Source organism: Cebus imitator, unplaced genomic scaffold, assembly GCF_001604975.1.
Source record: "Cebus imitator isolate Cc_AM_T3 unplaced genomic scaffold, Cebus_imitator-1.0 Scaffold213, whole genome shotgun sequence".
NCBI classification, from domain to species: domain Eukaryota; kingdom Metazoa; phylum Chordata; class Mammalia; order Primates; family Cebidae; genus Cebus; species Cebus imitator.
In genome coordinates, this window is record NW_016107528.1 from 3,076,344 (window position 1) to 3,089,703 (window position 13,360).

The window sequence follows — 13,360 nt, forward strand, 5'->3', positions numbered from 1 at the left end:
AGAGCAAGTTGAGGACTCTGTTTCAAAAGGTTTTATTCTGTGCCTGTAAAGATGCCCAGTAGGTTAGGAAAATTTGGGGAATTCCCTTCACTGGTTTTGGAAAGATCACTATGGTAACCTGGGTCTGCGAGTCATCCAGCTGAGACAATGTAGCCAGGAGAATACCAGTGCTTCCAACCACAGCATTTACATCGTTTCAACATCCAACCAGTTGTCACGAAAATAATTCCAAAGAATTCCACTCAGAGGAGTGGTCGTGGTTATGTCCAAATCTCTGTGGGCCTGCTCCCTGCTCTCAGCCAGCCCTTTGGGGAAGCTGAAGTGCTACTTCACAGAGCCCCGTCCTGGTATGAAATTCCAGAGCACTTACACTTGTGTTTAATGATAATAATTAAGGTTTAGAAGAGCTCTTCAGGGCAGACAGATGATGCATTTTATTACCAGTGCAGTAACATATCATTTCTTACACCAGAACATCTCCTACTGTAAAGTATTCCAAATCTGCGCCTTGCCCAGAAGAGCACAGATGTACTTAAACATAGTGTTTTTTAGACACTCAGGTGCTTTGTGTCCAGTGGTGTCTTGGGGACAGAGAAAAAGCCCTCCTGGAACCCATGTGAACTGCAGGGGAGGAGCTGATTCATGGGGCTGTTCCTTAGGTACTACTGCTTTAGGTGAATTGGCCCATCTAAGGCTTGGGAAAGCAGATAATGTGATGTAATATGGGGGAAAGAGGGAAGTGGCCCTTGATCAAAAGCAGGCCCTTGGGCCAAGATAAGGCTTGTAGAAAACCCCACACAACAAGAGGAGGCACCTGGGAATGTTTCCTGTCCCTGCGTATACATCCTGCTTTGTTTCTAAACACAGTGCCTGGCACAGAATAGGTGCTTGTAGGTTGGATAAAGATGCCTTTCAGCTCACTGGCACTGAATTCTCATGTAGAATGAGCATGTAGCTGGGGCCGGAATTAAGCAGGATTATACACTTTGCAAAACCTTTAGAACTGTTCTTATGAAACCCTAGACTTTGCCCAGCCTACTTTGTTCTCATCCAACTTGTCATCCAACTCTCTAAGACTTGATGCAGTTCTCTCACGAGGAGATGTAGAATGAAACTGGATCCTCACCTCTCATCTCGTACAAAAATCAACCCAGAATCCACCACTTTGGCCTCCAGACTGCTATCTCCCAGAGTCCTCCCTAGGTGAGACTTGTTGGGTCTTCCCATGTCCCATCTCCTCTGCATCCTGCTCTAGCTAGACCGCCAGGCTGACACCAGAGCGTCCCAACCCACATGCCTCTGCACAGCGTTACAAACGTGAAGGGTGATCTGAAATAGTCATCTCTCACCTTTGGGGACAGACGGCCCAGGGCATGAAAGCCTTTCCTTCCCACATCCCCATCCCATCCAGCTCCTAGGCACACACAGCTTCATCAATTGGGCCCAGCAAGTCATAGAACTAATATCATTTTCTGAGTGCTGTGAGTGAAAAGATTTTGAAGGCCCTGGTAATTGCTGTCAATATGATCAAGGAATGCAAATGGCTATCCACAGTGGTTTTTAATCGTTGATGTGCATCAGATTTACTGACTGAATTTTTTTTTAATGTGATGTCTTTTCCCTTGCACATGAAATTCTGATTTAGCTAATGTGGGAACTGAGAAATGGATTTGAACAAACTCCCCAAGTGATGTTTACGCACATTATATTTGTCAAGATTGACTAGAGATTTGTAGCAAATAATCTTCAAACCTGGGTTTTTATATCTTGCTCATGGTACATGTGTTTCCAACACATATTCTGTATCTGTACTGAAAGAGAGGTGCAGGGAATCACTCAAAGTATGCAGATGGCCTGGTGCTCCATCATCTTATGACACTTCCCTCCAGCAAGTATCTGCAGACTAGCAAAGGCAAGGGGCGAAAGAACTAGAGATTTGCAGTTGGACTTTTGACTGGCTAGAACTGCTCATATGGCCCTGCTCAGGGGCCAGGCCTGAGATGTGGAAGAGCAGATGGAGATTCAGTGACCAATGCCCCAGAAACACCATTGACAGAGTATTTACTTTCCCCAGCAAGAGAATCTCTTTCTGATCGGGGCTGCTGAAGACAATTCCATAACTCCAAATGCCAACTTCTTGAGAGTAATTTTCTTCAGAATTGAAGACCATGGGAGTTTGATCATGAGGCTTAATGGAGAGCTAAGAGGGGGATACAAAATGGAAAATGCCTTTCTGGGTCATTCAAACCGTATCACTTGGTATCTTCCACTGTTCAAGGTTGAATACACTCACCTGCAGAAATGATATGTAAACATTAAAATATTTGTAGTGTTTTAGTTGGTAGTTATTTAAAATAATAATTTTATATTACTAATAAAATATATTAAATTTATTTAAATTTTTATTTATTAATGATATACAAAATTTATTTAAAATAAATAAAATTAAAATCTAAATAATTATTGGATTAAAATCCAAATAATTTTAATTTTAATAAAATTCAAATTCAAATAATCAGAATGTTACTATTTAATAAACCAATTGGACCATCTAGTCCAAGGGTTGGCAAATTTTTTCTCTATAGAGCCAGATAATAAGTATTTTGGGCATTAACACAAAAGCAACCATGGATTATATATACATGATTAAGTATGGTTGTGTCTTCATAATACTTTATTAACGGACACTGAAATAATAATTTTATACAGTTTTCCCATGTAATGAAATATTAATCTTTTGATTTTTGCAGCCATTTAAAAATGTGAAAGTCATTCTTACCTTGCAAGGATACAGAAACAGATACCAGGCTGACTTTGACCTGTAAACTTTAGTCTGCTGAACCCTCATCTTGTCAAATCCCCTCCTAATACAGATAAGGAAACTGAGGTTCATGGAAGTGAACTGCCTTTTTCAAAACCATAAAGAAAGTAAAAATGATAGAGTCCTCCTGGCACTTTCCCCAATATCCCACACTGTATTTCTTCTCCAAGATTTAACATGAGCTAAGAAAAAAAGGTTTTTCCTCTATGGAACTGGACATATTAGGAAATCAGATGTGGGGAGTGGGAGGAAAGTCAGGACTGAGATGGGGGTTACAGTGTAGTCAACCAGTATATCACCCTCCTAGCTTAAGTCAGGAAGAATTAGATACCCTGAACAGATCAATAAAAAGCAGCGAGATTGAAATGGTAATTTAAAAATTACTAACAAAAAAAAAGTCCAGAGCTAGACAGATTCACAGCAGAATTCTACCAGACATTCAAAAAAGAATCAGTACCAATCCTTTTGATACTATTCCAACAAGATAGAGAAAGAAGGAATCCTCCCTAATTCATTCTATGAAGCCAGCATCATCCTAATACCAAAACCAGGAAAGGACATAATCAAAAAAGAAAACTACAGACTGATATCCCTGAGGAACATAGATGCTAAAATCCTTGACAAAATACTAGCTAACTGAATCCAACAACATATTAAAAAGATAATCTACCATGATTAAGCCGGTTTCACACCAGGGATTCAGGGATGGTTTAATATACACAAATCAATAAATGTGATATACCACACAAACATAATTAAAAACAAAAATCACATGATGATCTCAATAGATGAAGAAAAAGTATTCAACAAAATCCAGCATCACTTTATGATTAAAACTCTCAGCAAAATCTACATACAAGGGACATACCTCAATATAATAAAAGTCATCTATGACAAACCCACAGCCAACACAATACTGAATGGGGAAAAGTTGAAAGCATTCCCTCTGAGAACTGGAACAAAACAAGGATGCCCACTCTCACCACTCCTCTTCAACATAGTACTGGAAGTCCTAGCCAGAGCAATCAGACAAGAGAAAGAAATAAAGGGCATCCAGATCAATAAAGAGGACATCAAACTGTCACCGTTTGCTGATGATATAGCTGTTTACCATGAAACCCTAAAGACTCCTCCAGAAAGCTTCTGGAACTGATAAGAGAATTCAGCAAAGTTTCTGGATAAAAGATTAATGTACACAAATCACAGTAGCTCTTCTGTACACCAACAGCAAGTAAGCTGAGAATCAAATCAAGAACTCAACCGCTTTTACATCAGCTGAAAAAAAAAAAAAAAAAAAAAAAAAAAAGAATATACCTACCCAGGGAGGCAAAAGACCTCTACAGGGAAAACTACAATACAATGCTGAAAGAAACCATAGACAACACAAACAAATGGAAACACATCCCATCCTCATGGATGGGTAGAATCAATATTGTGAAAATGACCATACTGCCAAAAGCAATCTGCAAATTCAATGCAGTCCCATCAAAATACCACCATCATTCTTCACAGAATTAGAAAAAAATTCTAAAATTTATATGGATTCAAAAAAGAGCCCACATAACCAAAGCAAGACTAAGTAAAAAGAACAAATCTGGAGGCATCACACTACCTGATTTCAAACTGTACTATAATAAAGCCATGGTCAACAGCACAGCATGGTACTGATATAAAAATAGGCACATAGATCAATGGAACGTAATAGAGAACCCAGAAATAAACCCAAATACTTACAGCCATCTGATGTTTGACAAAGCAAACAAAAGCGTAAAGTGGGGAAAGGGCACCCTCTTCAACAAATGGTGCTGGGATAACTGGCTAGCCATATGTAGGGGAAAGAAAGTGGATCCTCACCTCTCACCTCATACAAAAATCAACTCAAGATGAATTAAGAACTTAAATCTAAAACCTAAAACTATAAAAATTCTAGAAGATAACATTAGAATAACCCTTCTAGACATTGGCTTGGGCAAGGATTTAATGACCAGAACTACAAATGCAAATGGAATAAAACAAATTAAATTCAAATGCAATAAAAACAAAGATATATATCTGGGACTTAGGTAAACTAAAGAGCTTTTGCATGGCAAAAGGAACAATCAGCAGAGTAAACAGACAACCCACAGAGTGGGAGAAAATCTTCACAATCTATACATCTGACAAATGACTAATATCCAGAATCTACAATGAGCTCAAAGAAATCAGTAAGAAAAAGGCCAACAATCCCACCAAAAAGTGGGCTAAGGATATGAATAGACAGTTCTCAAAAGAAGATGTACAAATGGCCAACAAACATATGAAAAATGCTCAGCATCACTAATGATCAGGAAAATGCAAATCCAAGCAACAATGCCATACCACCTCACTCTTACAAGAATGGCCATAATCAAAAAATCAGAAAACTAGATGTTGGCATGGATGCAGTAATCAGGGAACGCTTCTACACTGCTGGTGGGAATGTAAACTAGTACAACCACTACTGGAAACAATGTGGAGATTACTTGAAGGACTAAAGGTAGAACTACCATTTGATCCAGAAATCCCACTACTGGGTATCTACTCAGAGGAAAAGAAGTCATATGAAAAGGATGCTTGCGCACCCATGTTTATAGCAGCACAATTTACAATCATAAAATTGTGGAATCATATATATCATATATATATGATATATATACACCACAGTTTATCCACTCATTGATTGATGGGTACATATATGTATGTGGTATATATATATATATATATATATATATCATATGTGCATAATACATATTATATATATGATGGAATATTATATATAATACTATATACATATACTATATATTAATAGTGTGTGTATATATATATATATATATATATAAAATGGAATACTACTCAGCAATAAACAGAATGAATTAATATCATTTGCAGCCACCTGGATGAAATTGGAAACTATTATTCTAAGTGAAGTAACTCAGGAATGGAAAACCAAACATTATATGTTCTCACCGATATGTGGGAGCTAAGATATGAGGATGCAAAGGCATAAATATGATACAATAGACTTTGGGGACTTGGGGGAAGGGTGGGAGGAGGGCAAGGGATAAAAGACCTCAAATATGGTGCAGTGTATGCTGCTTGGGTGACAGGGGCAACAAGAGCTCACAAATCACCACTAAAGAACTTACTTATGTAACCAACCACCTGCGCCCCAATAACCTATGGAAAAATAGAAAAAGCAATTTTGTTAAAGTGTCACGTGGCTATTCTATTACCAGCACTAGTGAATTAAAGGTTTTTAAATTTGGGAATTAAGAACCTTAACATACTACAAAACTATAACTTTTGAATTTGGAAGAGATATTAGAAGTTATCAAACCTAATTTCCAGATGTGCAGAACTAGTTCATAAATGGATTTTAATCATGACAGAGCTACAGCTAAAACCCAACCCAGTTAAGTTCAGTGGTCTTTCTGCTACATGACCTTCCATTATCCTTGAGACTGTTTTTGGCATGGCTTAGAGGGTCTCAATAAAGGAAATTCATCATCTTTCACTTTTGAGAAAACGGTACTTATCTGCAGAGCAAAGTCATCTACCCAGCTCATGTAGTTCTCCATATCCTTATGGAGCTGCTGCTAATGCTCTTAGAGATTCTGGTAATGCAGCAAGAGACCTTTGGTATCGATTGCCTAGCAGTAGCTAACATCATTCCTGGCAGTAGTAGGTTCTCAATAAATGGTTGACAGTGGATAGGATAATAAAGAATGTAAGTTTCTGTGAGCTTCATGAAGTATTTTCATGCATATTCATTAGTCAGGATAAGTTTGTCTGAAGTAGCAAACTGAATTAACGTTTCCATGGTAATATTTTTTGCACTTACCAGCTATAACATATTGGGGGTTTTTGTTTTGATCCTTCAACAACTCTCCAACATTTAATACACTATAATCTCTTTCAGGATCCAGACTATTTTATTTGTCTCTTCAGATCTAGGCTAGAACCTGGTACTTGATATATCCAAATTGAATGAATGAAGAACTGTCCTTCATTGTCCCCTCTCCATTCTCCACAACGTCGCCTTTCCTTTCTTCTCCACACACTTCCAGGGGCCCTCATTTGCTGATGTAGAGCTTGCATGTGTCATAAAGCTGAGGGCTCTCACAGTGTTTGTACATACACACAGGGACACATACAGGGCCCTCCATACCACATCACAATTCAGACAGAGGACATGCAATCTGTGTCAGTGCAGCTAGCACTAGTGATGCGTTCAAAATGAGTCCTTGTAATTCAGCCCATAGCAAAAGTGATGCAGCCGATATCAGCTGTGGTTCTGAGATTCTATGTCTGCTCCCCCTCTGTTCTTCCTCCTCCTCATCAGCCTCCTCGTTTTCTTCCTATGTCACTGCTGGTGCATGCATGCGTCATTGGCAACCTCTCGCTGTAGCTGGAACATTGCTTTATCTATGAATAGATTTTAACAGCCTCCTTCAAGCTTCCTCTCGGGGCTGAGTTGACTCAGCCAGCTGGGAGCAGGGAATGCTTTGACTGACAGCTAGCTTTACCATCCTAAGGTGCCATGGTGTGGATATAAAAAGAGGGGTGCAAAAGAACCTAAGGACGTGGCTTAAAGGAAGCCCTCCTGAAAAAATAAATCCATCACAGCAAACTAAGAAAAGTAAAAAAGGAAGACAGGCAGCAGCCGGAGAGCTAAAGAAGGTTGTTATGGATGAAGTGATAGTTTGGGATATGAAATTAGTGATTTTTTAAAAAAAGACATCTCTCAGATTTGGCTTTGATCTAAAGATTAAAAAGAAATTGCTTCCCCTGAGAAAGGATATTTAGGGAGCCAATTTGCAAGTAGCCAAGCTGGAGGAAAGAGGATTTCCAGAAGGCAAATCCAGGTCATCTGTCTAGAATTGATGGGTGCTTATTGTCTCTCACACTGAATTCACAGCTACTGCCTTTAATTAGTAACAGGAACACAGTCACAGCAGCCGCCAGCTGCAAAACCTGCCTCTGTGAGCTTTCAGAGACAAGAGGGACCATTTCTGGCTCAGGCAGACACAGATGCTTCATGCACCCGGAATGTGTGGGAACAAACCCGGCTTGAGCCTTATGTAGGATGAAACCAGCCAAAGAGGTTTTTCCAGATAGAGGTAACCTTATGGCTGTTTATTAATAGGACAATGGATTCACCCTATAGAAATGTTTGGTGGTGTCTGATTGTTCTCAGGCAGTTATTACTGCAATTAGGAACCTGTGACATTGCAAAACCTCCTCTAGACTAGTACATATTAAAAAGAACCTGTTTGTAATTGCATTTTGTTGGAGAGAGCAGATAAACAGTTTGCCTTGGAGTCTCACACACGTGTGTGCTCAGATTGTCTCTCTCTCTCTCTAAACTGCAGCTTTTGTGGCTTTTCATGCAAGTGAAGTATTCTGAGGGGCACAACCAGAATGCAAATACATGCTTCCTTCAGATCCCTCACACTTGATTCCAACATGCAACATCTGTCTTAGCTGATGTTCCTGTAAGCAATGACTGTTAAGATTACAGTTTTTATTATTTTTTAATCTAGAGGCTTTGTCTTTACCTGGAAACAAGCTACAAAGAGAGGAGCAGCTTTAGAAAGAGAAACGTGAGGTTCAGACACCCATTTCCAAAAATAGCACAATCTCTAGGAAACTTTATAATTAGAGCTTCAATCCTCTTAAAATCCCCTCTGCCTCAGATTCTATGAATCCCCACTGCTGGGGTTTTCTTCTATTACTTATAGAAATCCTTCTTTTTCTCCTCCTCATCATCTACAAGCAGGTATATCCTTAATGCCCCAATCTTTCCAAAGTCAGTGTTAGATGGAGAATTACAATTCACCTTCTTTTTTTTTTTTTTTTTTTGAGACGGAGTTTCGCTCTTGTTACCCAGGCTGGAGTGCAATGGCGCCATCTCGGCTCACCGCAACCTCTGCCTCCTGGGTTCAGGCAATTCTCCTGTCTCAGCCTCCTGAGTAGCTGGGATTACAGGCATGCACCACCATGCCCAGCTAATGTTTTGTATTTTTAGTAGAGATGGGGTTTCACCATGTTGACCAGGATGGTCTCGATCTCTTGACCTCGTGATCCACCCGCCTCAGCCTCCCAAAGTGCTGGGATTACAGGCTTGAGCCACCGCGCCCGGCCGTGCAATTCACCTTCTTTACTCCACACTGAAGTTTTTCTTCTTTGAGAGATTACAGCATTTCATGTCCATGCCATTCATTTTTGTCCTTAACTATGTGAATCGTTGTGTTGTTACTTAACAGCTTGATGGGTGTACATTATCTTCTCGATGACCTGCTAAGTCCTTGGGCACAGTGACATAATCAGGAGTGTGTGACTGCAACAACAGATCCTGATGTAGAAGGCCTTTAAGAAATCCTGATAGTTTGAGAATGCTATTTCAAAGTAATAAGCTTTTTATTTAGCAGTTTTTGATTTATGAAAATTGAGTGGAAAGTACAGAGTGCCATATACTCCATCCCGACCCACCAGTCCGCTCTTCCCAGCTTCCCCTGTTACTGACATCTTGCATTAGTGAGGCATATTTGTTGCATTTGATAAGCCTATATTGATGAATTATTATTAAGTCCATATTTTATGCTGGTTTCACTCTTGGTGGCGTACAGTCTATGGGTTTTGACAACATGTAATATCATATATCCACTATCACAGTGAAACATACAGAAGAGTTTCACTGCTCCAAAAATCCCCAGAGCTCCACCTGTTCATGTCCCCCCAACACACACACCAAACCCCTGGCAACTACTTATCATTTTACTGTATCTATCGTTTTGTTTTGCCTAAAATGTCATATGGTTAGAATCACATAGTATGTAGCCCTTTCAGATTGACTTCTTTCACTTAGCAATATTCCTTTAAGCTTCTCCCATGTGTTTTGTGGCTTGATAACTCATCTCTTTTTATTGCTGAATAATATTCCATTGTCTGGATTACTACAGTTTATCTGTCCAACCATTGGAGGACATTTTGATTGCTTCCTTATTTTGGCAATTATGAATAAAGCTACTATAAACATCCATATGCAAGTTTTGTGTGGACATAAGTTTTCAATTCATTTGGATAGATACCAAAAAGTGCAATTGCTGGATCATATGCTATGTTCAGTTTTTTAAGAAACTACCAAACTATCCTCCAAAGTGGCTACACCATTTTGCATTCCTGACAGCAATGAATGAGAATTCCAGTTGCTCTGATGATTTCCTGAACCTGGGTTATGTTAAGTGGAAAATATAAAGAAGATACATTTGTAGGGTGGGATTAATTCAGAGCCATACATCCCTACCTTTGGACAGTCCTGTTGTTATCAGGGAGAGGTGGTAGACAGTAAGTGGATATAGAAAAAGCAAATATTGGTGATAGCTTCACCCTGCCACTCCTCAGCTATGTGGTCAAAATAAGTTACTTCGTCAACCTGAGCTTCGTTTTCTCTTATGTAAAGACTGAGACAATAGCATTAACTTCCTCAGACCCTAGTAACTACTAAATAAGATAATGCACATGAAAAGACTAGCAAAATCTTGAACACATAATGGGTACTCAATAAGAGTATTTCCATTTGAACAATAGGAACTAAGGTAATTTTCACCAGAATTTTTGTGACAATATGATTACCTGTGTCTACTCCCTCTACTCCAGGTTCCTTTATTATTATTGTAAAGTCCTGTGACTAAAGCCAGAAAATGATCTCAGAATTCTTAGTGAAAGCAGAATTTCCTAGTTGCTATTTCCACCTGGCAAAAAATTAAGAAACTAGAAAAGTCATTCAGACTCCTTGACTTATAAGAATCTCAGACACTTGAATACAGGGCTACAGACCTCCATGGGCTCTCCCTAGCCAGTCACATCTTGACAGATAAGACCACCATGGGAGTGGGCCCGTGCACGTTATCTCCTTTGATTCTCTCCCATGAGACTCACTGACCCTGTACCTTTTCTTTGAGAAAAATTATTAGCAGCATTTTGCCACCATGGCTTAATTGCAGCATTGAGAGAGGTCAAAAACTGCAGTCATTCTGTGACATTTTCATGCATCTTCCTATACTTACCATGGGAGATGTCACTGTCCAGTGAGACTCTTACACAAGGCTCATGTGGTAGACCATATTTTTTATACTTTCCATTGCTTTTGCTGTTACTCGTATGTGGTGTGTTGCCTGCAGGTATGAGTGTGTGTTGCCTGCAGTCTAACTGATTTTAAACCATTTTAAGGCTGGGCAAGCAGCTCAGGCCTATAATCCCAGCACTTTGGAAGCCCGAGGCAGGCAGATGAAAAGCTCAAGAGATTGAGACCATCCTAGCCAACATTATGAAACCCCAACTCTACTAAAAATACAAAAAAACAGCTGGGCATAGTGGCATGCACCTGTAGTCTTAGCTACTCAGAAGGCAGGAGAATCACTTGAACCTGGGAGGCGGAGGTTGCAGTGAGCCGAGATCGCACCACTGCACTTCGGCCTGGTGACAGAGCAAGATTCCATTTGAAAGCAAAAAAAATCATTTTAAATATATTTCAGATCCTGCTTCTCTGGACCTGAGATAATAGTCACCTTTGGTTTACCAGCTGAATGTAAAGGGCAAAAGATTCAAAGCACACAAACTGTCTTTGGCCCTCAGCTCAGCAGCTAGCCTCACATGATTATCTTGACCTGTTGATTTCCAATTAAGGACCAGATGAAGAAAAGTGAATCTAATAATTGTGTTTTATTGTGCAGATGATCTGGGTTTTCATATTGGTCTTTTCGTTATTGTTTAGCTACTACCCTATGCATAGCATTGTACTGAGTGGGAAATGCTGAGGAAATACCAGGAGGAATTAAGACTCAAGTCATGATTTCTCCACTTTCAAGGGTTTATTCTTGTGAATAATTATGTTTCAGTGACAGAAGGGGAAACACGTTGATGGGCCCCTATTATCAAACAATTACTGACATATACTAGCCTAGCTCTCCCTTAGTCTATACAAAGATGTAGCATTATTATTGACAGAGAGCCCTACAACAGGTGAGCTACGGAGGTGAAGTTGCTTCAGAAATACTTTCAGTAGCAGGAGAATGTAAGCTTTTACATTTTTAAAAATTCTGTATTGAGTCTACAAAGGCCAGTAAGTAGAAATTATACTTTTGGCTGTAAAGTGTGAAAGGAAGACTGGTCACATTTCAGCAGGAATCTGCAAGGATTCTGTGACTATATTAGCTACTGCGAGAAATATATTTTGGAAGCAAAACTCCAACATAGTTACAAGACTAAAGAAGCCTCCTTGATCTGAGAGGAGATGGCTTTATGTTGTTTAAAGGAAACAGAGGACTCTGGAATCTCTGCAAGCCCCAGTCAGTGCTGCATCCCCATCCCACTGCCAAGGCCACATACAAGCTGGGGCTGACCCAACAGGGTGAGAGTGCCTGGAACCTGGAGAACGATTCTGTGGCAGGTAACATGCCAACCTTGAGCCTGGCAAGCCATGAGCAGGCATAGCATGACTGGCAAGTGTTGCGAGATGTTGGCTATGAGTTTGACATCTTCACCTCAGTGCAGAAGGGAGTGATCTGGGCCCTCCGGGCTGTGCTGGATGCCATTGGCCAGAAGTGACTGCTTGTAGTGAGGACTCGGCACCTCTGTGAGCTGCACTATGGTGGTCTGACCCACCCAATAAAGCACAAACTGCTACCAAACATGGTGAGGCTCGGGTGAAGATCTGGAGGTGGTCCTATGCTGTCCCAACACCTCTGAATGAGCCTGACCATCCCTTCTACAGCAGCGTCAGTGAGGACTGCAGGTATGCAGATTCCACTGAAGATCAGCTACCCACCTGCACGTCTGAGGGTCACTACTGCCAGAGCTCTGCCCTTTTGGAATGAAGAAATAGTTCCCCAGATCAAGGAGGGGAAACAGGTACTGATTGTAGCCCATGGCAGCAGCCTTTGGGAACTGTCAAGTATCTGGAGAGTTGCTCTGAAGAGGCCGTTATGGAACTGAAGCTGCTGACTGGTATTCCCATTGTCTATGAACTGTACAAAAACTTGAAGCCCATCAAGTCCATACACCTCCTGGGGGGATAAAGGGGCTGTGGTGAAGCCATGGAAGCTGTGCCTGCCCAGGGCAAGGCCAAGATGTGAAGGCCAGTGGGCAGACTGTTGTCCCAGGAACACCCTCCCTGCCCATGGCATTCCTCTGCACCTCTTCCCTGCATATGTCACACTGACCACATCTGTAAGCATCTTAAGTTATAGCTGCAGATGGGGTCTGATTGCTCCCATTTTCATTTTAGGCATTTGGCCTCCTGCACTCCCTCTTTTTCTACAATCTAGTCAGAATGGCACCCCTGGGGCATGGGTTCTCTGTCCAAGCCAAGGGAAACTCCCCTTATCTAAGACAGGTAAGAGGTGGTGACAAGTTTTTGCCAGTGTTTTGTTTACTAAGAACCTGGACAGGAGGACCCAGGATAAGGCATGACCAATGAGGAGATGCAAAAAAACCTATTTGCCACCTGAAGCCAGTCCT

General features: G+C 40.6%; 1 pseudogene; it reads left to right on the forward strand.

Annotated features, from left to right (window-relative positions):
- The first annotated feature begins 262 nt into the window (after positions 1 to 262).
- Positions 263 to 12,975, forward strand: LOC108318003 (annotated as a pseudogene).
- Positions 12,976 to 13,360: the final 385 nt, after the last annotated feature.